Here is a 23,862-nt window from a genome sequence, read left to right on the forward strand (position 1 = left end):
TGTGCCTTCTTCGTCAACCAACGGCCAATCGGCTGCTCGCAGTGTTTGTCGTTTTCATGTTGATACTGATAAAATGTAATTATTCTGGGTTTTCATGGACACACACTGACGACGTTGGGCAGCGACGGATGATGAGAACAAATAAATGCAAGCTAATGAGAAACTAACTAAGGAGATGGAAAGAGAATAAGCATTTTTCAACCTCGACGGCCTCTCAGTTAGTAATTAATTCAAATATGATTTTTTCCAGTAAGCATATAATCCATTTCAGCATTTTTCTCATTCATTTTATTGGATTTGATCTTGGGCTCATTTGAATACACATTTTCCTCCATATTAGACCGGGTAATGAAGTGGATCTCTGAGGAGATAGTGCTTTTGTTGTGAGAGCTGTGGAACAAAGGGGTTCCAAAGTGGTCACCTCAGCAGGGGAATTGCCGATTGGATACCAGATTTAATCTAAAGCAGAATCCCAATAATGATTTTCATTGTTATTTATTCATTTCTGCCTGAATTCTTCTCGAGGCGTCTCCTACAGAGCAGGGGAGCTCCCGGCCCCCATGTTGGTTTGAGCCTGTTGAGTAGAAGCCTTGTCACCACTGACAGACACAGATACAACAGGGTTTGTCTTGAGGTTGACTTGATCTATTTAGTGAAGTGATGAGGTTCATTTTGCCTGCACTTACATGATGACTGTCACATGCATGTGTAGCAACATCAACTGACAGGATTATGCAGACGATGCTCACATTTATTTTGCTTTGCGGCAGTCCCATAGATTCTGTCTATATGGGAACTGAACCATCGATAAGAATAAGATCCCGCTACATGCAGACCTGAGATAATTGTCTGATGAAAAGAGGTAGTGCTCTTCTAGACTACAGTCAGAATACACCATGTACTTTGACCTGCCTTTTGTCTGGAGCTTTCCTTGTTTGCTGCCTTAGTTTAATTCAACGTCACTGAAAACCTGATTTGCCTGTAGCCCTCTAACACGCCGTTTAATTAAGCAGTTGCTAAGTAACGGACAATTTAACAGAATTTCCAAACAATCAGGACAAGACGATGCATATTAATGATAAACATCAAGATTAACAGATGATGGCTCTATCTCTCCAGACAGCTTCCCATCATACCTGTGCAGAATTAGGCACAACAAGGTTAGATTATATCGATTATATGTAATAGAGGTGGATATTTTAAAAACAAATGTATAGTTATTTTTTTGTTATAGTTGACATGGAGGTGTGGCCTCTTAAATGTTTTAATTTATGCAGCTAATTCGAGTGACACAAGGTAGATGTTTAAACCATTTATTCATCACTTTGAATTCTCTGTTCTGACTTCACTTGCTAGCTGTTGTTTTGTTGATCCTTATCAAATGTAGTTTATTATTGATTTTGTCAATAAACTAAATGTGAAATACTGCAGATCTGATTCGTGTGTTTCTCCTCTTAAACTCAATTTATATAGTTCTGCCAAATCATAATGTCTTCCTTCTTTTTTCTCATTTTCTGAGCTGCTTCACAATCTGTCCACACGCCTCCTGGTAACTGCACAATGACACCCTGTCTGTCCTGAGGTGGAAGTGTCCTGAAAACTGTACTGACTGTAAATAATAGTGATCTTTCAGACTGTGTGGCAGGTTTACTGTCCTCCTCCATGACACAAAGCCAGGTCAATAAAGAAATGTCTTTCTTTAGACCGGTGCAGTGGAAGTTGACTTCCTGCACTGAGCTCTGACCTCTAACACCTTTGAGATGAACTGGAACTCAGCCTCCGATTTTTTTCTCCCTTTTGAGGTGACAGGCAGTTGGCAAATAAAACCTTCTGGAGTTTTATTTGAGTCTTTAATAAAGTGAACTATGTCCCATTGCCATGAAATTATCATATTGGCTTATTATGACTGAAACTAAAATAGAGTTCAAATGAAAATGTACAATAATAAGTTTACCATTTAAAACATCATCAAATAATTGTTGATTTATGGTGTGCTGAAATGATTGTCGTCTTATCACCTTTTTTTCTATTTGAGTTTTGGGAGCTCAACAAGGTCCTCCATTTCCAGGGGGAAACTGTCTCACAGAAATGTGAGACAAAAAGATGAAGAGATATTTCTTTCATAGTTGATTTCACTTGTTTACATGGGTCTGAATAAAGTCAACGAAGGGATTTCCTGCCTCTGGAAAGTTCTCTGTTCACCTGAACCTAATATCCACAGAGAGAGAGGATGTGATTTAATGGAATTCATGACTCCTGTTTCACTATCTTACTGCCTGTGCCTCATATTTTGATTTACTGTTTCTTTTTATTCCATTACCTTTTATTATAAACAAAGCACAGCGCCCATGCACACCCTCGCCCAGCATGGAGACGCACACAAACACGCACTTGTATGAATAGAAGATTAGTCCACAGGAATCAGAGATTACTGAGTCTCAGCAGAAATGTCATGGTGAGTCGTAACCTTTACTGGAGCACGTTATCTGCTCTGATAGCGGGGCCGGGCCGGGACGGGGACCCAACGCGATGCGATTGGATTTGAAAGGTCCCCATCCAAGTCATGCCCACCGGCTATATTGCCTCCATAGTTCAGCAACACCAGCACAACGGCACGCCGCAAAGTATCAAGGGCCTGATCTGTCCCGTCGTATCTGCATCTCCCTGCCCTCAATTAATCAGCCATGGCTGGAGAGTAGGAGCCGGGTCATTGTGTGGTTGAGAGGAGTGGATGTAAGATGTGAAGAAACATGACACTTAATGGGATTGTAATACAAAAAAAAAAAATTTAAATCCATTTGACAAGTCTCATCTGCTCTTTTTTGTGTGTGTGGGTGTTAGGATTGTAATGTGAGAGGGAGGCCGTGGAGGAAAGACAGATTGGGTCGGTGGTGTATTAGAGGCAGATCTGTTTGCACAAGTGCTGACATGTGTAACTGTCACTGCGGGTCATGAGTTATAGAACTGACAACGGCAGCTCCTTGCTTAAACCACAGGGATCAGCCCGTGTCCTTGATGTCAGCTTGGATAGATAAATGGAGAACTGCGTTACATAAACCGTGCTGCATTTCAAAACAACGTCTGCTGCAGGGAGGTTCTTCTTCCATCCCAACTATTTTCTCGGGCACATTGATAAGAAACGGTGAGGACGTGGTTTCCTCAGCATTGCAAAAATAATGAATTTGCTTTATATGAATGTTCTGATATGTTATCACTGACCCACTTCCAGCTTTCACTTGAATGTCCCCGAGGAGAAACTTATCTCGCAGCAGTTGAAGCACAGAACACATACAGACCTGAGCATAAAATGTACGTACAACTTAAAGAGCAGTGACAATGAAAACATTTATAATAAGAACTAGGAAGCAGTTCCACAGCTCCACCACGGCCCAGCAGTCCCCTTCTATTCAAACAAGCCGTGTCTCTTCATTATGTTTCTTTAATGTTTCTGTAGTTGATCTTTCACAAATCAAACAAGTTACTAGTAGTTTGAAATCCCCACACTCACCTTACACTTAATTACATAATTGTTACTATTGAGGATATTCAAGGATTTTCAAGTTCTTCCTCCACCTCAGGTGAAAGTGCTCACATGAGGGTTAGTGTTCATGTTCACAGCAGGGGGCAGTAGTGAACAGTGTTTCTGCTGAGAGGTGCCTGATTTCTTTCTGTTCTTCAGGGCGAGGTCATAAGTCTGCTTTTATTCTATTGAATGCTTTGCCTCTTCTATGGGGATATAACTGTTCTCTCTTATATAGTATAAAAGAAACAACAGTGTATTAAGTAAATACATAAATGAAAAGATAAAATATAGATGTTTGGCTGTTGAAATTTATCAGTTTGGTTCTATATGATTCCAGTTTCTGTTCATTTCGTCTTCAATTCCAAGAGACGTGTTAATAAAAATCATTAACCGCAGAAACGTGTGAATTATCCGTTTTAAAATATGTTCTTTCCGAAAACAGATAGCCTCTCCTTCTTCTGTTATGCTTTCCAGACATATTTTGTATTAATCATACGAGTTAGTCTGTTTTTTTTAATGGTCTTCCACCCCCATGCTTTCCTGAATTGCAGCTCTCGTTGCCTCAGCGCAGCATCGTGCCTCCACTGTGACGTTCACTCGACGTGTTGCCGCTGTGGAGCTGAACAGCGACTCCTGGTTTCCTCAGGATCCAAACCCTCAATGTCTGCACCTGTTTCCAAGACAACTGCCATGTAAAGAGGGCGGCTCTGGATATCGACTGTTTCCTCTCGACCAGCTTGAAAACTGTTGTTTCAAACTGTGACCGTTACGCTCCAGCTTTCAAACTCACCGTCCCTTCATGGCCGCTGATGCTGTCGCTCAAACTTTATTAGAACTTCTCATGTTGGTTTCAGGATAGAAAAAACCGAGACCCAGGATTTTTATGTTTCATGCCTTTTTCAATTCAGGGAGCGATTTCCATGGTGGCTTGATATGAGTCACTCGTTATGCCAAAAAAGGGGAGTGTGGCTGAAATGAGCCAACTTATACACGTTGGCAGCAGAGAGCTTGTGTAGGTGTAGCCGCAAGACACTCGGTTGAGTAACTGAATAACAGGTTTATGCAGACACTGGCACCCTGCTGTGTAACCACCTCACCATCAAACTAAAGCACCAAAGAAGAATGTCGAGCAGCTGTCCTGTGATATTTTCTTTCTTTGGTAGTGTTATCCCTGGATGCTCTTTTTTATTTTTTGTTATCAATACAGAGACTGATGTCTCAATCTGACAACCCACATTATCTTTCCTACTGATGATTATATTGGAATTATTCACTACCAGGTGAAACTGTTCGAGCAAAAAAAATGATGGGATTTCTCATCCCAGAATAGCAGCGCAGGTTTTGGGTACGACACCTGATCTTTTAGTGTATGAGTGGCGTGGAAATGATAGCGTTAGATAAAGGGTAGAGGATTCTCTCATGCTGAAAAAAACTGGTGATCTTGACTCACTTAATGTTCTAATGAAAGGTCGAAATGTAACCAAGCATCCGTAAAGATGTCAGGATGTTTGAGCTGGGTTTATGTTTGATCAGTGTCAGATTTGTCTTAGTGATTGAACTACTATGACACTTAATGTTTACAGGATCAGGCTCATTTATAAATAGAATGCTACCCATTTATTAAACCACATTTAAATTCACTAGATCTGTAATTTTATTTAATTTCTATCACAACCGAGAATGATGATCACAGCAGGCAGAAAAATATGTTACTATGTCAGGTCGGACTAAATGTTGTCTTTAAACCCAAAAACCTCCATTTACACCTGGAACTGTCCCAAAAAGTAATTTACTTTGTACTGATGTGAATTAGACGTCTTTTTCTTAAAAACATGCTCCTCTATGCTGATGATACACAACTGTATCTTGCTCTCAAGCTGAAGAAAAATCTCTATGACGATCAAGTTGTCCATTATTCTTAGCTGGTGTTCCTGGGGTTCTTATGCAAAGCTTAGTTCATCTAGGTTTTGGCAGTAAACGGGATCATGTACTAGTCAGGACACAGAAATGAAGATGAGGAGATCAAGTTTCTTCTCAGAAGGGTATAACATTACAGCAGTATTTAATCTGAAATAATAAATAAAATCACTGAATAAAACAAACGCCTGTGCACCTTATCAAACCACCCACTTTAATGTGTGATTAAAAGCATAACATTTGTAAATAGCCGGGTATAAATGGAAATTCAAGAACTTGAAACCTGAACAATTGAAAAGATCTTTATTGTCATTATACTATCCTACAGGCAAATACTCTGTCCAGTAAAATGCAGATTTATAAAATTGCTAAAATAAAGAAGCATCTAAGCATGTAGAGAAAAACAGTAAAACTCGTAGCAGCATAAAAACAGTAGCAGCAAGCAAAAAACGACTGACATAGAAGCCTATATACAGAGAATAATGTGCTACTGACAGTATTGTATGAAGCTAGCAAACACTGAGTGAAAAGCCACGTATGCTCACTAGATACATCCCCTTGTCAATTAGAGTTTGAGCATATCTCTCCTGCTCATTACCAATATCTCTCATCACATTTGGCACACGGCAACGGAGCAACAGACACTTTCTGTCATCGACTCGACAGTCGGAGCAGATTATCACAAACTGGATCCGACGGGAAGAATCCAGGATGTCACTCCTCACAGGTACGAGCAGCAGAATGTGACACACGCTCAACTCCGCGTACAATAGGTAAAACCGTCAGCGATGTACACACAACACAACCAAATGACCCGGAGCATGAGAGTGATAAGCAGCCAGATAATGTCCGAGCGGTTGGACTATGAAATGCAAATCCACTTGTCCAGCCTGGATCCAATTTAACAAGTTAACTAGGAATTATTGTATCATTTTATTCTTTTTCATCAGGCAAATCAAATGCTGCAGTTGTGCTTTTAATGGGAACAAAGAGAAGGAGCTTTTTTCTTTTACCTTTCATTTATTCCTCAGTTGGAAGTAAAAGTGTTATTATTAGATAGATTGGATAGATACAGTAGATTTGATTCAATGCATTTTTTGGAACTTTTAAATTCCTGTGAAATGTCTTTGGGTAAAGTTTTTTCTAGGGCTTCAAAAATCTGCAGTATTTCAAACTTTTTATCAGACGATTCAGTCCTATTCAAGTTCAATTCGTTGACCCTGTAGATTGTTCTGTCCTGATTAACCTGAAAAAAAACCATTTAAGAGTATGTTTATTCTCAATAAATTGTATTTGAAACGATTTTAGACATAAGTGCTTGAGCAAGCTCCTGGTTTTCAGGAATATGAACAGCGTGTTCCTACGTTAGCTGTGTCAGGTCACAGTCAGAGCATCAGATCTCACTGTAACACACTGCAAATAAACAGAAAGTGCCAATTTACTGCGTCATTTTTAGATGCCGGGACACTCATTTGTACATTTCCAATTACAGCCGGCAGAAGTTAATCAGACTGAAAACTGAGCTGCATGAAAATGATTCCCAGAGTCATCACAAAGATCGGTTAATTCTGTATCAGTCACATCAGTCGGTGAATTGCTGAGTCGTTCCAACTAAAGAGGCAGTTACAGAGTCAACAACCAGAAAAGCAAGATCAGACAAATCAATGAAAATATGATAGAATAAGATAAATTGAGCTTCTTCTCATTTTCATTGGTTTCATTTCTTTTTTGACGAGTGCAGACAGTGACATGGAAACAGGAGCAAGAAGTTACATGTCAGAGGGATTTGTCCGTTCAAGGAGCTCCTCACAAAACGCCATGTGACGTTACTGTGTTCAAATCTCCCTTTGATGCCATGTGACATGCCTGCAGAGGTCATGCGGATAACATATTGTCATGCGAAGCCGAGGAGAGACAGCTGAGAGCCAATCAGGCAGAGACACACACACACACAGATGGACAAACACACTTGATGCATATTCTCTCCAGCATGCGTCCCCCTAACAAGAGCTCTCAAGGTCACGAAGATGAAGAAGCAAAAATCTGCTGGTCCCGCTCTAACACCACCCTTCCTCCCCTCATCTCCTTGTTTTTTCTTCGCCCCTCTCTCTCTCTCTCTCTCTCTCCCTCTGTCTTTTTCACTCTCTTCTCCCTGCGTCGTGTCCGTGATCAGGCGGCAGACAGCGTGTAAGTGCTCTAACCCAGAGAAGTCTCCAGGAGCCCTTGTGATTGGCTGTGCTCTGCGGCACTGTTCACAATCGATTACGGCACGGTGAGCTCCCCGTTAACAGCTTTTCTCTGCTGCTCCTGTGGCTTTGATACTGTCACATAGACTCCAACTATGCCCGTAACCCTTCAACCACTGTCTGCTCTCTCCGTCTCTTTGCACTTTTCATTTTCATTTTCAAAGGCGAACACTCTATCACTCTATTGCCTCTCAAAGACGTTTCTCACAACTTTCACTACCGGCTTGAGTAGCTTTCTCTCTCTCTTATCTGTTTTTTTTTTTTCATTTTTTTTTTTTTATCGAGTTCTTAGTCTTAAGTCACTATGAGCCTCTTCTCCTCTCACTCACCTTCTCCTGTCATCTTACATTTCAGTCACTTTTCTGTCCTCGGAGGAAAAGAACAAAAGACATAAACCATCAGAGATAAAAGAGAGAGATGTCCTCTATAGAGATGGTGGATAAAAAGCCAAACATTATGTTTCATGTCCTGCATAATATCAGGGTGTCGGTGTAACTTCATTCACCTTTGCTCAAAAGTTAACATCCTGGAAACTGGCATCTCTCCTGCCTTAACTTTAATCATACGCCCATGGATGAATAACCAAATGGGCCGGTAGGATATCTATTAAGTTACTATTGATATTTGTTATATGAATTTCATAGAGCTTAACTATCAATTTATCAATTATCTATCCTGCTCATCCTAAGTGTCAATGAGGGGCTGTGGCCGATCACAGCTGAGATCGAGCAAGAGGCGGGATTCTCTCTGGACAGGTGGCCAGATTATCACAGACAGAGAGAGGACAAATGAGCAAAACGTAAAACAAACTGAGAGAAACGATGAAAAGGCCAAAGAGAGAGAGAGAGAGAGAGAGATCAAATGGAGATGCAAGATGACTGAAGAAATACATGACTTGAGCAAAAAGAGATGGAAGACAACCACAAACACAGAAATGCAAAAAAGTGCAAAGTGAACAAAAGGAGAGACAAAATGACAAGAGATGCAAACTGACAAGAAAGACAAGTAGAAAAATCCTAAATAGACACCAAGCAATCACAAACCAAATTAGAAAAGAAGCGCAAAATGAAATGGAAAACAACCACAACGAGGATAAAGACCATCACACACAAAACAACAACGAGATGATAAACAACTACAAAGAGTGACATCTCTTTCACAGGAGGGGGGTTTTGTTTTACCTTGTCCAGAGATTGAGGACGGCTTCAACAAGTGGGCCCTGATGTAACAACACCTCCACTGTTCACATGCTTCGTTTTTCTCAGTCTGAATTTAATGGTTTAGACGTTTAGTTTATTTCAATCCCAAAAATGAACAGATGCAGCCTCACAACCACATTTTAGAAATCAGTGTACTTGTAGCTTTTGGTGATGAAGACCTGCACAGAGCTCTGGACTCAGACTGATGCTGAACGAGAGTAAACCACAGCATACTGGTTCCGCGGTCATGTGAGACGACGTTAGCATTAAGTTTTAGTCGGTGCAGCTGCATTTTATTTTGGAAATTCCCGACATGTGTAGCACCAAGACGTTTATCCAGGATGTTCAATGTGCTGAGATCAAGTGGGAAAATAAAGGCGAAGGGCAGGTTTCATGTTCATGTTGCCTTTTAATGTTTTTTCTTGTTCTCCCTGACATGGTGAATATACAAAGAATTAATTGTAACGTGCAAATCGAAAACAAAAGTAAACACAAACGTTAAATAATAATTACCCTCATCTCTGAATTTTAAGTATCTGTGAGAAGGGGTAGTTACAGCCTTGTGTGGGTTATCTTATATTTAACAACAAGATAAATACCACATAACCAAATCACCGCCTTTGCTTTCTTTTCCTCTGTGCCGGCAATTAAACCATTACTCCGTCGCAGCCTTTTCTGTTCTCCCGTGTATCCCAGTCCACCTTCTGGAAGAAAGACCATCGGCGTGTTTGTGTAAAAAGGAGAAATGCAATTCACAGACCAAAATGTGAATTTCCAGCTTTTTCAAAGACTGAGCATGTATCAGCAGGCAATGGAAGAAAGTATTGCCTGAAGAAAATTATGTTTCTTTTTTTGCTCATGGTTTTTATTGTCAAAGGCAGAAAACCATTCTCTCAGACACACAAAGGCTGTGCAGCGAGAGAGGCCAGTGGCTCGATCTGCACAGATGGAGTGTTCTTTTCTTCTCCTCTTTTTTTCTATTTCCTCCACTGTGGCTCACAGAAAAAGCTTTAAGTGGCATTTAACTCTTCTACTTGCAGCAGACATGGCCCGCAGCCGCTAAACTCATTTTCTGCCCATGTGGAAGTGAGCATACCTGGATCCCAGATTTTTTTTTTTCTTCTGTTTGATGGAGAGTGTTCTGAGAGAGACATTCGGTTCTATCAAATTTACTCTTTGCATTGGAAAACCTGTACCTGTAGATGTTTCTTGATGTAAATAAAGATAGATGACACATTTTTACTTCCTCCCATTATCCAGAGATGAAGCCAAAATATCCCAGACACGAGCCGGCCATCGTGCGCTGGAGACATCATTTTGAGTTTATGTATTGGTGATCAGGTGATGGACGCCAGTCTCGGCTGTCAATCATGACATTTAACCCTGATTTTAAAGCATCAAAAACGTATAAAAAACTAATTGACCAGACAAATGAACACTTAAACTTACACCAGTGTGATCAGAACTACCTAAATTGACTGTAACCATCTTTGAGAATGATGACATGTACTTTGACTCTTTTTCTTTAAACCCATGTCCAGTCCGCTAACATTGAGGAGGCGGGGTTTTATGAAAGATACTGCTGCCTGTCAACAGGGGGCAATCAAGAGTATGGCTTCACTTTTATTGAGCTGTCATTTAATGAAAGTCCCAAAAAGTCCTCAAAGTTACTCAACAAAATATGTTGTTTGTCCTTGTTCATCAGGCCTTTCAGTGACTTTATTATGGTTCGGTAAAAAATGGTGTCACCTGATAGAAACAAACATCGACTCTCGGCATGTGGAGGCTCGGGGGGTAGAGCGGGTAGTCCACTAATTAAAAGGTCTGTGGTTCAATCTCTTGCTTCTCCAGTCCCTGGCTCAGCCACTTGGGTCTGTGTCCTTGGGCAAGACTCTGAACTCCACACTGCCCCTGATGGCACTGATGGTCAGTGTGTGATGTTCGAGTTGAGGAGTGCTATATATTGTGGTATAAGATTGTGTTTGTGTGTGTGTGTGTGCGTGTGTGTGTGTGTGTGTGTGTGAATGCGACGTGTCGAGTTAGACAATATCATCAATTTACAATAAGAAAGGAGGAGTGAAAAGTGATCTCCTGTGGTGAAGTCAAATGTCTGTCATCTCTGCCGGACTGTTGAGCTCTGTAGTTTCGTATTATTTCCTCCTTTGCTCCTGACTGACAACACATACATTCCCCTTGAGGGATTTGTCTCTTGAATGTAAACATACAACACTGTATGTATTTAAATGATTGATGCTGCTGCTGAGGACAAATTACTTAATGCAGCAAGCACGGGTTTGAAGGTCGGGGGTGATGGATAGGCATATAGACAGTGTGATTCAGTGTAGTCAGTTCATTTTGAGGATTTGGTGTTAAAGATTTGTTTGTCAGTAAGTTAAATCTTTCTCACGCCCTCCACTGACTCCTTAAATAGAGAGAGGTAACATATGTAACTTCAGTGGGGAACAGTTACTAAGTGCATTTACTTTACATTAGTATTGGCATTTAAACGGCTTCCTAACTACAACTAACTCCATCTGTCTGAAAGCTTTAGTTACTGAAAGCTTTAGTTACTTTTCCGATGATGGTATAAACCATGTTTCTCCATGTGATGTTGAACGTTTGGGATGAAGTGAAGATCATGTGTTGAGAAATGTCTAAATGGAAGTTTTAAAAAGCCTCTTGTTTTGCTGTGGAAAGCAAGTCATTTTTTCTGATACTGATACTATAACTTAAGTGTGGATTTGAATGAAGGAGTTTTACTTTGTGCGGAATTAGTAGTTTTACTTAAGTAAAGGATCTGAATACTTTTCCTTCCATGTATAAGTTAGGTCTCTCTGTTACTGTATGTCCCATTTAGCGTCTCTACCTCAGATGTCAGTTGTATGATGCTTGAATGCATCATAGAGAAGAGCTGAGAGATTCAAAAAACACACTTCACTCTTCGATTGTTTCCAGAAGATGCAGACTTGAGAGGATAAGCAGTGTGTGTGTGTGTGTGTGTGTGTGTGTGTGTGTGTGTGTGTGTGTGTGTGTGACAGTCGATGAAGATGTCCAACACAGAATATTGCAGGACAATCAACCTGTCGGCGTCTGATGTGTGCCCAAAGCCCTCTGGGTGGTGTAGTTTGCGTCGCTCTCCCCACCAGTATCACAGCTAACTGGCCCTGATGGCAGGTGCCACATGTATCGGAGCGATGGAGACGTCACACTCTCTCTGAGCCGACACGACCTCCAGGGGCCCTCGGCTCATCCTGTTTGTTTGGAGATGGATCTTGTTGGGACCTTCCCGGCTTTATGGTGACCAGTGGCTGGCTCCTCTCTCCTCGGAGGTGTAATCACAGCAGACTGCATGTCACAGTGCCCTGCTCTAATTGGCCTGTCACTCTCTGTGTGCTGGTGGGGGGGGAGGGGGCCGGCCTTTGTGGGGCTGCCATGGCGACTGGGCCATTTAATGAGAACGAGCACGCTGTGACTAATGACATCCCTGAGCCCATCGGATATACCACAAATGGACAATTTGCTGCGTTACTCACACACTCGCACAACAATACACAAGCATAAAGGCACACACCTCAGCGTGGTCAAACCTCATTGATTAGAAGCGACAGTTTCCCCTCTGCCTTTTTTCAACATGAATCAATGCATGACAAGTGGACTTCAGCATTACTGCCAAGGCTATCATCTATTCTCATCCACTTCAAAAAATTAATGGTTTTATCCAATAAGGGTGCCGCTAATGTTATGTGGAGATATTAACTGCAGCTTAAGATACGCATTAACTATTAGGTGGGTCATTGCTTCGGCAGCTCTTAATAGGAGATATAACGCATATCGTCTATAACAGGAACGTGGATTTAAAGCGATAACAGCCGAGCATGTTCACTCGGACAGAGAGGAAAGAGACTTTCACTCGACCGTCTTCCATCTCCCGCCCATCATCCTGTTTATTGGTCCATTAGCGACCAAGCGGCAGCATGAAATTTCCGGAGATCTATCATAGTCTGTACATAAAAATCTATCAAGTATATCTCTCCCTGAGCTGGATGGCACTCTGCCATCTTTCCTGGTTTCTCAGCAGGTAACGACGCGCCTAAAACAACAGCCATTCGCAGTTTAAGGTCACGACGCATTCAAGTTCACAGGGCAAACACAAATCTTCAGACATTTTTAAACACAAATGGCGTTGGTGGCGCGGGGGGGAGGGGGGAGATCTTTCTTTCTTGTCACAATGACAATGGGTGGGACCTTGAAAACATGGCTTCATACCACATCCCCTACTGCACAGGGTAACATCACCTGTATTCAGCTTAGATTTTTGCTCTTACACATCGTCCATCTTTGTTTACTCTCCATGGACTGGATGCAACCAGAGGGTGGAGATTTTGCTTGTGAAATGTCAGATTATTTCTTGGTGGAGCTAAAACCACAGGTAGCTCCTCCATAGCTCCACCCATGATAGCAAATGACACACAAGTCCGAACTGGCATAGAGGAGAGGATAAACAGGGGCACTGCTGTTATCACGCTCTGCGAAAATTGGACTCATTACCATGAATTAGTGGCTCGGTGGGACAATGTGTCCAGAGTTCAACATGCTTGCAAAATGAAAACATGAATTGAAATTCCGGGGAGAATCTTGGCCCCTTGCTGCAAACCCCAGTTAATCAGCAGTGATGGTATTTTTTGCTAAACTACAATGTCATCAGTGATTACTAATGAGGGCTCTGAGGGATGTCAGCCGAGTGACGGGGGAGTGCCAGTGGCTCCCGTCTGAAAAGTGGCCGAGCGGTCGAGACGGATTGTTAAACCACTCAGCTTTCACTTTAGCTGTCTTTGTTTTCCTCAGCGGGTCTTCAGCCTGAAAGCGCTACATGGCTATGTCACTAAAAGCACTATTTTTGTCAACAAGCTGCCATTTTGCATGTAACACACACACACACACACACACACACAAACACACCCATGAATGAACACAATAAGATGGCATGCGTTAGATTAGAGCGCGTTCCTCTCTGCATGGTGGAGCCTTTTCTTCCTGAGCGTCTGAGTGTCCCAGAATGATTAGGAGCGATATCTCTGAAGGGCATCAGGAACGTTTACAGCCCATGTAGCCTTTGAGAATCGATAATGACATGAAGACCCTGGGCAGGTTAATGGCGTGTGAAGGGACTGTTATGTATAAAATCCAGATTGTTACTTGTATAAATGGTTCATGCATCACATCAGGGTGTTGAAGTCTGACTGCTGCGGCTGATCCAAGCCCGGCCTGTGACCCTCATGGAGAAGCGCGTCAAATAAGCAGAATCAATCATGGAGACAGCGCTCGGCCATTACAGACCAAATGAGATGACCAATGCAGTCAGCCTTGCGGGTTTGCCTTGATTTAACAACATATTACAACCACGTCTGCGGCAGTAAAGGTGAATGTGATCTGGAGGTGCTATCCTGGTTTAAGAAATCACAACAATAAAACCATAATGGAAAGAAAGGGTGAAAGCACCCTGAGATCAGTGCCGAGGGGGGATGGCAGCCGGCCTCTTGTGGTTAACCAGCTATGGTTTGGTTTCTAGCAGGGGGCATCCCCCGGCTGATGGGACATGCAACCCCTTGGAGGTGGAATTTATTGGTATGGATTTTGTGCTGCTACTGGTGCATTGAATCAGTGTGACCAAGCAGGCGGGCAGAGGGAAATGAGGCTGTTCTGAGAGTGAATTATACGCAGTCACACACTCAATTTACCCCCGCAAACCTAGTTAGTGAAGCAACAGACATGGATGCATACACATGCTGTGGGGTGGCGTGTATGTTCACTGACATGCGTGCATTCATCAGCACACGCTCTGCATATTAGTTAATAGGATGTGGGACATTAAATCAAGGCAAAAATGTATTTCGAGTTCTCATTTATGCGTTGAAATGAAATGAAACACTACTCCGGGCAATGACAAAGTGATATTTCATTGCGTTGAATGGTTCTTACAATAAAAAAAAAGAGCAGATGCAAACGAATCCAGTCATTACTAATTAAAATACAGGTATCAGTTAGTTTGTGCCATTAATTTCCAGCAAGAACAAATAGTCCTCATGCATATTAAACCTGCGCTCCATGCCAGCCCACCGCATAATTGACCGTGTCACAGCCTCGCAGACAGACAGCAGAGAACTGGGTTGCCAGGCTGTTGTGTTTGATCTGGAGGACTGTGTTGAAACCTCTCAATGCCGGTTCATATAAAATATTCATCTTCATTTCGCAGGCCATGAATCACCGAGATGTTCCTGGCCCCTCCCCCCCCCCCCTGCTCCTGTCCCCTGGCAGAGCGGACAGCTGTTAGAAATTAGACACCAGATTGTGTTACTTAAACCGTTAGCAGGAGTGAGGCTGATCACTCCCTGACCCAGCGCTCAGTCTGTTCACGCCCTGAATCATGGGCGTGCCCTTGTAGTATTTAGAGCCCGGCCTCCTTCAAAACATGTGCTTTGAAGGTTCAGTGAGTAGAATTTAGTGACGTTTAGTGGTGAAGTTGCAAGTTGCAGCTGAATAACCCTCACCATCCCCGGTGGAACCGGTGGAAGCTTTCAGTTGTAATAAAAACCCAAAGGTGTTTAGTTTGTCCAGTTTAAAACCAGTAAAACACCTGGAGGCCTCCGTAGAGACGACCCGCTCCCGATGTAAATATAAAGTATTTAAATTTAAAGGGGCCCATTCTAGGGTCAAGAAAACAACAATTCGTTCAATTTAGATGAAACACACATCATGAGGATTATTTTATGTTCCGTCTCTGCCAATGCATCCCTTTGACCTAAATTTCGAACACTGAACCTGTAAAGCATTGGCCTGAGCACAGTGAGGTTCAACTCTTACATTCATCAGAACTGGGTAATAACACTCAGGATGTGACGCTATGATCCTCAGTAGAGAGTCTTTGAGAATCAATCAGACAGCTGAAGCCCACAGACAATAGCTGTGAGATGTCTGGTGAATACTGTGGTCTAGTCAGGATGAGCGAAGGCTTTGATAGATGATCGTATAGTCTGGAGCAGGAAGGGAACACTTTGTGATTAATTGTCCATCAGAGTGATTTGCCGGTAGTATTTAAAAATGAAGTTTCCGTGGTTATTTCCCCTTTTCATTAATGGTGTGTGTGCGTGGCCGTGCTCCTTAATGGATCGTTTTATTTTCTACGAAGCCGAGGCCTTTGTGTGGAGTTTGCACGTTATGCGTTCGTCCCTGTTGGTTTTCTCCAGCTTCCTCCCCCAGTCCACAGACATGCAGATGGCATTAGTTCAATTGGTGACTCTAAATTGTCCATAGGTGTGAATGTAAGTATGAATGGTGGTTTATTGCCTGGGAACCTGTCCAGGATGTACCCCACCTCTAGATGTAGCCTGCTCAATGTGTGTCATTACATCGTGCCAGTAAAGGTGCAGTGTCAGCATCCAGACGGCCTAAATAATAATAATTAGAAGAAATGAGTGCATAGTTTCCATCAATGATGATTGCAGACACAAGACAAATGGAAGTGTGTTTTTTTGACCAATGGGAAAAGGGGCTTCACTCACTCACTCACTGACATCCAAGAAGAAAACGAATAACTGTCGGATCCCGACATTCACTTTTGTCAGCGTTTATTCACAACAGACAAAATGGATCAATGTGACAGAGGCAAAACAAAACTGGATATTAAGTATTGAACTGATGCAGGCTGCTCTCGGCAGTCAATTCTTATTACGCTCTTTAACGTTTGATTACATGATTGAAACCCATTTTAACCTTCAGCCCTGTTTCTCCTCCCAGCATTCACTGCTCTCTCTCGGATTGTCACAGAACCTGCGAGCAGCGTTTTACCACTAAATTTGTGTGCAAAACACACAACATTTTAGCATTGGCAAATGTGGCTTGTTTATCCTTCAAAAGAAACCATTAGTCAAGCAAAACAAAGAGCGGTATGTGAGCAGACATTACTGACAGAAGCATTAAAATCCTCTGCAACTCTCTGCCAGGTTAGTAATTGCTCTTTTTATGGTGGTAATTATTTCCTCTAAGGTGCGCACTGTTGCACACTGCAATTATACATGTGCTGTTATCTTTGTGCGGAAGGAAATGTGGGTGTAGAGATGTGGGAAGTATTTAGAAAAATGTGACACTTTATGTGTGTTGTGTGCGTGCGTGCGTGTGTGCCCACGTGTGTTGGTTGAGAAGTGCAGTGGGAAAGAAAAGAACAGTTGAATCTGAATTGATGCACAGTTTTCCAACATGACAAGAAAACAACAACACGGATCAAAGAGTGTGATGTGGCTGAATTTAAAAATATATATCTTTTTCAGTATTCCTGCCTCCAGACTACGCCTCGGTAACGCAATCCTGCTGAAAGGCATTGTGCAGAGGAGCCGGCATGTAAAGCACGATAAGGCAGAGAACCTACTATTCATAACTCTGTTTTCTTTGTCCCCCTGTCCTCTCTCTCTCCCCATCTCGTTCCCAGTTGTTTTTCCTCTATTTGCTGCAGACGCTGTTGAGCTGCAGGACCACACAGGAAAAAAAAAAAAAAGCGCCATTACACAAACACCTCTCACAGATAAGGTCTCCACCAGCAGTTCACACAATGTTTTCTGATGCTTCTCAGATGCAGGAGACTCCGAGCCAGTGAACAGAAATTTGTGAAAATGCAGCAACATCAGCACTCGGAGGTATCAGCTGATCTAAGGAGAAGAAATCATATTTTCATATTATTCATTGAAATGTATATGTGCTCCACTATTCTCTGACTTTATCGGACATTACCTGAGAACATCCAGGTATTGAGAGAATCCCAGAGGCCTGCAGCCGACGTCACCATCTCAGTGAGCAGAAATAAATAGTAAATCAAAATTAAGTTGGATTAAGGGTTGATTTGCGTTTTTAAGAAAAAACACCATTAGGAAAATTATCTTTTTGGCAGGGTTTGAAAGTGGATAAACTACAGCCCATTAAATAAACTGCACCAGCAAAGGAAAACCAGTTTAAGCCGTTTGACCCTTTACTGCAAATGACTTTGTGAAAAATTGAGAATTTAATGGATGTGAACTCAACTATGGTCAAACACACAAATTCAGTTAAAAGGTTACTAAAGTGAAAACAAAATGGCCAGTGGTGAAATGTTTAAAATCCTGAAGCTGCAAGGGTTTGGTTCTTTAACGTAAAACACAGGTGGAACTACAAGGTGGTCTAATGTGAAAGGGTTCAGTCATAGTGATGGATCCATAGATCATTTCCACCTGAGCAACTTATTAGCTGCGTCTAAATTTACCATCAATTTTGCGACAATATATATTCTGCAAAATATATTAAAGGCATGTTTCTAAAAGACAAAGAAGGAAGTCGGAGACTGTCGTGTTGTGGAGGCTGATGAATACAGTCTCCTGGAGAGAGGCGTGTGGTGCTGCACTATTTTAAACTCAATATCGTTTGATGTTGAAGAATTTGCAGATTCATTTGATTTGGCAGGTTGTGGAGTCACGGGGGGGGGGGGGGGGGGGGGGTGCTCATGTCCCACCCTTAGAACCCCCCCACACTTTTTGAAACGACTGCTCCACCCCTGCTTGACTCTAATAGGATACAGGGCTTTTCCACTGATTGGGTTGCTAGAGAATAAAATTGGCTCTTAACTGTACCTCAGCGCCGAGCGGCCCCCTAATCCAGCCCACCCCGGGCTGCCAGGCTCCGTTGTTCTCCCTCAGCTCACCCGTATGCTCTGATACGGATCTGATCCCCTGCACAATTTCATGCCTGCTTTGCCCTCTTCTCCTGCAGCAAAGCATCAATTACCCTCATAAAACAAATTCTGCCCCCTTCAGAAGCTTCAGCCAAACGCCTCAGCCCCCCCCAACTCCCATATCTTCACAGCAGCCAAGCTCTCGTTTTAAAGTTTGAGCTCGTGCTGGAACTCTCCGGCGTATTTTAAACTCGCGCTCTTACGGGAATCACAAAAACAACTGTGATAAAGATTAAAAACGCATTCAACAGATCCAAGAGAGCAGTACAGACAGCGCACATCCTCACAGACACACATTCACAAATACCCTTGAGGGGATGTGAGGAGAAACTTTTTTACTTATTCACATGTGTAAGACAAAAGGATCAAGTTTAAATTCAGGGCTTGGAAACCAGACTGTGCAGCGGGTGACTCGCTTTCTCCCTGACCCTTGACTCCCATCTCTGTGAGGCTAATCCCACGTTAATGACTGGGCCAAGGAGCAGCAGCAGGAGACAAAACAGTCATTTTACACACACACAGACACACACACACACACACACACACATTATTATTATTACTAATACTGTGTTATAAACCTACTGTGCAAGTTGTGGCTTTCTCCCCCAGTCCAAAAACAATGCAGATTTGGGGACGGTTAATTGGAGATGCTAAATTGACCGTGGATGTGAATGGTTGTTTATCTCTGTGTGTTGGCCCTGTGATCCGCTGGTGACATGTCCGGGTCGAACTTGGCCTCTCGCCCAATGTCAGCTGGGATTTGCTCCCTCCAACTCCCGCCTCGATCCTCAAAAGGTTAGCAGTATAGATAATGGATGGATGGATGGATGGACAGGTTCCGCAACCTTGTGCTTTTGATGTCATTTGGAGTCTGTAAAGTAGGTGATAATGTTTCTTTTACAATATTTTTATAATTATAGCATCAAACATCTTTGAAAACTAAAACATATAGTATCAGTGTGATAAGAAATACCTCAAATAACAGAGACCATATTCAAGAAGTTTTTTGAAGGGTACTTGGAACTTTTAGTTTGGTCCATATCCCGTCCACTAACATGGAGGAGGCACAGTTTATGGCCTCCACCGCAGCCAGCCGCCAGGGTGTAATCAAGGTGATATGTCTTCACATTTATGGAGCTGTCACGTTTTCCATCTAATGTATATATACAGTCTATGGTGTGTGTATATAAGTACAAATAACACATTAACCTATAACTTGGTCCTTGCGATATATTCACTCAGTAAAGGAAACAAACACGGAAATGATGGTTAACAACATCTGCTGTGCAAAGTATGGCTGGAAACGTACAAAAGTTATTCCTAAAATCAATATAGTTACTTTCACACAAATGTAAATGAGGGCACACACACACACACACACTGACACAGCCTGGTTGTACACCATTAGGCCTTCAGAGGGCTTCGGGATCATCCTCTGTCGTGTAGCGGCTGAGAGAGAAACAGGAGAAGGCTTTCTGCAGCGCTCAGCTTCCTCATGCTAACAGCCTCGGCTCTGCATCTATCTGCAAAGCATCCTGTGTACACACATGCAGTAGACGCCTTGAGATTCCAGCAGTTAATTACAGCATCAAATTAAGTGCATGACAAGTGCCAGTGAAAGGCCAGTGGAAGGATCTTTAATCCACTCGGTTCCCCTGACTCAGCAGCACCTCGAGTGCCACCTCACCCACTGTTTACCAAATTAAAAAAAAATCCCAACTGTAGGAGGCAATCAACAAGCGGCGTGGATTTGCACGGCTCCATCCCCCTCACGTGTTTGTGTGTTATTGAAAGGAGAGCGATGCATGATTTAATTGAACGAGGTCCCTTTCTGCAGCCAGTTTAAGGGGTAAATTTGATTGCAGTTTTAATTAACCGGCGTGGTTCGCCCCTTTCATGGGTCCAGGGGATTACAATTATGAACACAATGAAGCAGCAGTTGTGTGGTGATTTGGTCATTTGTACTCAAGTGGGGGCTGTTCAGCTGCGCCTTCAAAGGTGCCGGAGCCATTCATTGGCACAGTGAACGTGGCGACAGCAGGAATTAAGAGTGCTCTTTTAATCTGTGATATGAAGGTATAACAGTTGAATACTTGCAGAGCTACAAAATGGGGAAATGATTTATTGTGCTGTTAAGAATAGTAAATAATACATAAACAAGACCAGTAATCTTATTTTAATTCAACTCTGTGCTCTTCAATTGTGCTATGTTTAATTTCTGTTAATTTGAAAGACTAGAGTCTCTCTTAGAGATCGTCAGGAGTTCATTATCAATATTAGCTGTGTTATAATTACTTAATGGGACCCCGTGGAGTTTTTAACCATTGTCCTACTATGTGAGGACACCTGCATCTTGTCATTCATGTGTACAAAGACACACACGTGGAGACAGGAGACCTGAAACATCCTGCAACTGGTTTCACACTCATCCAGTCGATCTACAGGTGTCAATAACACATCAGGAAAATGCAGGGGAAATTGCCAGGATCAAAAAATTGCAGGCTTTTAAAAAAATATGAAAATAAAAGAATTTACAAATAGATAAATGCATAAACTGTTTTGAACATGTTGGAAAATGTGTTCCACAGGGCACCTCTAGGATTGATTTGAAGTACATTTTAAATTGGAATAGAATTGTAGCGAATTCCTTTAATGAGTGCAAATTAAGAAGCAATCACTGCATTCACACCTAGAGACCTAGAAAACAAATATTAACACAAACAAACATACACACACACACACACACACACACACACACACACACACACACACACACACACAGATATATGCACAGGTGTCATTTAGGTCATTTAACAGTTAGGTAGCTTATTGTTGTAAAACATCACTTATTTGGATTAAGAATATATTCTGTATTAGAGGGACAGTTCCAAGACTTAAAATGATTTTTTAAACCATGACTCAGTTAAAATGCATGTAAAAATGTTATTATCATTAATTTCTTATTGAAAACTGATTCCTCACATACGTCAAACTATGTGCGGACAAACTGCCCATTTAAGTCGGTTCAGTTGGCCTAACTTCATTGATGTAGGTTAAACCAGATTTGCAGCAAGTATACATTAGTAAATTGCAACAATTAAAGTCAATGTAACACTCTCAAGTCCCTGATCTTGATCCTGGAAGTGATTTTGCCTCATTATAATTGTTGTTTGCTCAGCTGGGTGTTTAATATGACTCATTACAACAATAAACACAGTCAGTTTGCAGTGCCAGTGATAACAAATATTGCCACTTATCTGAAGAAAAATAGCTTCAGTGAAACATCGGAACAATGAGGAAGAATTCTGAGAGATCTCATGAAATGAAGTGTAACTGTTACTGTGTTAATTGTTCATTTACCTCTTGTTTTTTTGCCAAATAAACAACAATATCATATTGTCTGTCTTTTCCTGAACAAGTGCTAGATGAGTCATCCTGGCACTTAGTCATTTTACATCCAACGATAATGATTTATTTTTATTTTTATCTCCATCCCTGTGACTATAACTTTTTATGAGTAATACATCCGAGCAACAACCTGAGAAGCATTGATGGCAAAGACTGTCCGCTGGAGATTTTTGATTGAACACATACGGCCTCATTCCAAGAAAGATCTGATCAAGGTCATCCTCTTCCTCTGTTTCATCCCTGACAGATTCTTTGGTGCTATCTGCCGGTGAAGGTGAAGTTGGGGACCGGACACTATCCTCATAGCTTTCCATGTTGGGCTGCTAACTTCTGTCAAATGTGGCACAGGGGCAAACAGCCTCTGTACTGGCTGCTGGAGATGCCACTTTGTGTTTTGATTGGAATCTTACAAAAATGTGGAAAAGCATACGTCTGTTTCACCAAGGCTTTAAGATGTTCAGTCATTTTTATCTTCACCAAGATAATATAGAAAGTAGTTTTCTTTTTATTGACATACATATCGCAACAAAATATATCCATATACAATACATCTCTGTCAACACATTATTAAAAATAAAACACTTTCACACATCAAACAAACGGTTACTGAGCAGGATGTTGGAATTAGCTCACATTAAAATGCTGCACGATAAATTGAGAAAAAAAGATCTCATATTAAATCTATTGTATATAATGAACACAGCTTGACAATAAATGTTTTCATACAAACACATTGAACTTTTTTTTTAGATATATAATAAAATTTCCATCTTAACTTTTTTCAGTTTAGTGAAGTTAAATTTCCCTTTTTTGGAAAGTCCTAATATTTTTTGGGCTTCACGGAAGTGTACGTTTGAAATAAATATTATGATTTATTTTTAAAAAGCACACGTTCAATTATCAAGGCTTTTTAAGGATGTGAGGGGCCTGATATTATAACCAATGTTGCATTTAAGCTGCACTTAAGGTTCAACAGATGATGCTCAAGTCGTGTCCTCTTTCTCTTTCTACCACTGCTGCACCCCCCCCCCCCACCCTCCACATACTGTAAATGAGCAGCACTGGTTTAGATCTGCTCCTCCTCACCAAATGGGTTGTGTCAGCTCACAGAGAGCATCATCATCACGCTGCTTAGTTTAGACGGGCACTCCTGTGGGAGGAGCAAGCTAAGGCATTACAATCTGCAGACACACATGCAGCATACACACGACACGACACACACACACTCACACACACAGAGTAATGAGATTCAACACATCAGAGACGGGGGTATAGAGAGAAGTGGACAGAGGCAGGGCTGAATTTAGATACACTCACGAATAAAGTCAAGACAAGGCTGAATTACCTCGAGACCTCGCTCAGCTCGATTACGCACACGCTCACACACAGGCTCACACACAACCACACACACACACAGATACACTGTGAACACCGAGGAACCAATGCAACACGTTGATCATACATCAACATGTTTCAACACAAATTTACCTTCATTACCTTAATCTTTATCTGTCCGTACAGTTTATGATACGGCGGCGGGCCCTGGTGACCACATGAGTTCAGTAGCGTACTGATGAGGTCAAAGACAGAGGGGAGCCGGGTTAATTGGAAGCTGCTCAGGAAATCTCAGGTTGAATAATGATTACAAATCCTCCAAATGTTAAATGGGGGAAAATGGGATAAATTTAGCCTCCAGTTCAGATGAAAGGGAATGTGGAGCAGTGTGACGACAGAACGAATCCTCCCGGGGGGGGCGGTCTCTCTCAGGATTAGCTTATGATAGTGTACTAGATACAGGAAGGGACAATTATCACATCT

The sequence above is a fragment of the Pleuronectes platessa genome, chromosome 2 (assembly GCF_947347685.1).
Source record: "Pleuronectes platessa chromosome 2, fPlePla1.1, whole genome shotgun sequence".
Taxonomy (NCBI): Eukaryota; Metazoa; Chordata; class Actinopteri; order Pleuronectiformes; family Pleuronectidae; genus Pleuronectes; species Pleuronectes platessa.